This window comes from Drosophila miranda, assembly GCF_003369915.1.
Source record: "Drosophila miranda strain MSH22 chromosome Y unlocalized genomic scaffold, D.miranda_PacBio2.1 Contig_Y1_pilon, whole genome shotgun sequence".
Lineage (NCBI taxonomy): Eukaryota > Metazoa > Arthropoda > Insecta > Diptera > Drosophilidae > Drosophila > Drosophila miranda.
The window spans coordinates 9,082,869-9,086,585 of record NW_022881603.1 but is presented as its reverse complement, the minus strand read 5'-3'; the positions used below and the strand labels follow the sequence as shown (position 1 = coordinate 9,086,585).

The window sequence follows — 3,717 nt, the reverse complement described above, 5'->3', positions numbered from 1 at the left end:
GGTGTGGGCGTGGCCTGGGCTGCAACTGCAAAGAGCTTGCATGCAAAGCCTGGCATTATCTTCTGTCGGAGATCTCAGGCCCAGGCCGCTCTTGGCCATGTTTGCTACTCGAATTGAATGGGCCACAATGGGAGAGAAAAACAACCGTATCAATTAGCAGGAGAAAAAAGCCCGAGCTCGAGCTCGAGCCAGAAAACGAAAATCAAACAGAGCAGGCCCCGAAACATTTATATATTTGGATAGATCGATTTTTTTTTTGTTATTTTCTTAGTCAGTTTTCGATCATGGCCAAAGCGTTTTTCCGCAGCGAGGAAATGGAGCTGTGCCAGCTGCTGCTGCACACGGAGAACGCCTTCGACTGCCTCATGGAGCTGGGCCACCACGGGGGCCTGCCGTTCAACAACGTGTACGACGAGGATCGCCAGCTGAACGGGCTGTACACCAAGAAGGTGTCGCTGTGCAACGAGCTGATCCGCATCACAACCAGTCTGCAGCAGCAGATGGTGGAGCTGCAGATCAGAGTGTACTTCTATCCGGACGTGGACCTGGAGCACCGGCTACGCGAGCGGGACCTCAAGGAGTACGGCGAGCGGCTGCGGCGGCTGCACGTGGAGACCAGTGCCGTCATGGAGCACTACCAGGCCCTGGATCGTCGCCGCTACCGGATGATTGAGCACCGATACGCGATCAACAAGGCCGACAAGTACTTCGCCTCCGATCAGGGCAGCGAGCTGCTCTACACGGAGAGCACGCTGATGTCCCTGATCAAGGACGCCACCGACGAGGGTCCTGCCCACCGGCAGCTCAACTACATGATCGGCAGCATACGGGCGGACAAGTTCGAGAGCTTCGAGCTGCTGTGCTACCGCCTGTTCGGGTTCAATCTGGTGTCGCTCTTCGCGGAGATCCCCACGCTGGTGGTGGACTACTATGGCCACCGGATGGAGAAGGTGCGCAAGTTCTCGCTGCTGCTGCTCACCAACTCGACCGTGATCTGGCCAAAGGTCACCAGGCCCTGTCACGCCTACCACGTGACCATCTACGAGTGCCCCGAGACGAGCACGCTGCGCATGGCGAAGGTCGACGAGTTGAGCTCGGAGATCAACAGCCTGGAGCGGATCCTCGAGGAGTCGCAGCGCATACGCATACAGATCCTGGAGGTGACCGCCCGGGATCTGTATCTGTTGCGCGTGAATCTAAGCAAGGCCGTGATGGTGTACGATCTGCTGAATCGCCTGCGGCCGGTGGGTGGCCTGCAGCATCAGAAGTATCTGCAGGCCGAGTGCTTTGTGCCCGTCTCGGAGCTCGAGGATGTGCGCGAGGCCCTGAGGAAGGGAACGCGGATGAAGGGCGGAGCGGATAGGCAGGAGGAGGAGCAGCTAGAGCAGGAGCTGGATCGAGATGATGAGCCGAAACTGAGTCCCCCAAACAGGCCACCGAGGAGGAGTCGCATGCCCCGTGCTGCTCAAGAAGAACCGCCAATCCAGCCACATTCCGCCCACCTACTTTCGGCTGAACAAGTTCACGCAGGGATTCCAGAACCTGATCGACTCGTACGGCATCTCGGACTACAGGGAGATCAATCCGGCGCCGTACACGATCATCACGTTTCCGTTTCTGTTCGCCGTGATGTTCGGCGACTTTGGCCACGGCATCCTGGTGACCCTGTTCGCCCTCCTGCTGATCTGGAAGGAGAAGAACATCGCGGAGAGCCAGCAGGCCGCCAAGGAGGAGAACGAGATACTCAACATCCTCTTCGCCGGACGCTACATAGTCCTGCTGATGGGCCTGTTCTCCATCTACATGGGCCTGATCTACAACGACGCGCTGTCCAAGTCCCTTAACTTGTTCGGCTCCAGCTGGAGCTGCCGCTACAATTCCTCGACGCTGGACCACATGGGCGGGCAGCTCAATCTGGATCCATCGGATGGCAACTTCTTCTCGGGCGATCCGTATCCCTTTGGCGTCGATCCGGTATGGAAGGTGTGCGGCGAGGACTCGATCACCACCTTCAACTCGCTGAAAATGAAGCTGGCCATCATCTTGGGCATTGCCCAGATGATGTTCGGCCTCTCGCTGTCGGCCGTCAACTGTCTTATCCTCGACCGGAGGGCAGATCTCTTCCTGGTCGTTGTGCCGCAGTTCATCTTTATGATCTGCCTCTTTTGCTACCTGGTCTTTCTCATCTTCCTCAAGTGGCTGCTGTATGGGGGCCTGAAGAGTGCCCCCTACAACACGGCCTGTGCCCCGTCCGTGCTGATCACCTTCATCGACATGATGCTGATGAAGAACACCCAGCTGGACGATCCGCAGTGCAAAAACGAGATGTTCAAGGGGGAACGTTTGCTCGAGTATGTTCTCGTGTTTGTGGCCTTCCTGGCGGTACCCGTTCTGCTGGCCGGCAAGCCCAGATATTTGCAGCAGCGCCAGAAGAAGCTCAAGAAGGAGCGCCAGGGGCGCGACATCAGCGATCTGAAGCAGGATGGCCGCGACACCCTCAATGAGATGCGCTCCTCGCGGCGCTACTCCTTCGACTCCCAGGAGGACGTCGTCAACGAAAGGCGCGCCTCCAAGACGGACCCGCCCAGGGCCGACCATGCCGAGGAGTTTGATCTGTCCGAGATCTGGATCCACTCGGGCATACACACCATCGAGACGGTCCTGGGTTCAGTTTCGCACACGGCCTCCTATCTGCGCCTGTGGGCCCTCTCCCTGGCCCACGATCAGCTGTCGCACGTGCTGTGGCACATGGTCCTAAGCAAGGGTCTGAAGAGCAACTCCCCCCTCTACGTGTCCGTGCCGGTGCTGGCCTGCTCCTTCCTGGCCTGGGCCGTGCTCACCGTGGCCATTCTGGTGGGCATGGAGGGGCTGTCCGCCTTCCTGCACACGCTCCGCCTCCACTGGGTGGAGTTCCAGTCGAAGTTCTACAGCGGCTCCGGCGAACCCTTTCGCCCCTTCAAGTTTGCGGCCTCCAGCCAAAGGACCTAGGACCAAGTGTCTCTCTGGGCCACCAATCCCCAGCAAAAGGCCATAAACCAAAGCTAACTTTAAACAATTTCCATTTTTTTGCTTTATGCCACTCCGAAACGACGGCCATTGCCAGCTGCCACTGCCACTACCACTACCATTACCATTACCACTGTTGCCTCTGTTGCAGTTGCCTCTGTTGCTGTGGCAGGCTTCCTTCCTCCGATGCGGGCGCTTTTGGTGTCATCGACCCTTTAGTGTTGTTGTCTCTGAGCTCCGGTCTGTTGTGGCAGTACACGTACACGTCCACGTACTCTGTTGTATTGCTGCTGCTGCTGCTGTTCGTTCTTGTCTCGTAGTTGTTCAGCTTGTTTTCTAGCCACACAGCTGAGTATTTTGTTGCTGTGCCGCTCTGTTTGCCATTAACACCCACGCCGCCAACTTTTGGCTCCAGCTACAGCTCCAGCTCCAGATCCCGAGGCCCCGAGTCTTGGCATAAATTTTGAACAGCAACCGATGACGCATGCAGGCCTAAGTAGACCGGCTCGTGCATAAATAACTTTCGTTAGAGCCACATGGCCCGACTTGACTTGACTTTATTAGATCTCAGAGACAACAGCAACAGCAGCCCCAAGAACCACCAGAAGACCTGCACTTGGGATACTCTTTTGGGTTTTGGTGGGGTTGGCGATTCGCGTATGCCGCCTAAGTCTTTTGTTAATACTTTCGTTGTGGCCGTGGCTGTGCCTT

General features: G+C 57.2%; 1 pseudogene; it reads left to right on the top strand.

Annotated features, from left to right (window-relative positions):
• Positions 1–215: 215 nt before the first annotated feature.
• On the top strand, positions 216–3,053 carry LOC117191790 (annotated as a pseudogene).
• The last annotated feature ends 664 nt before the right edge of the window (positions 3,054–3,717 follow it).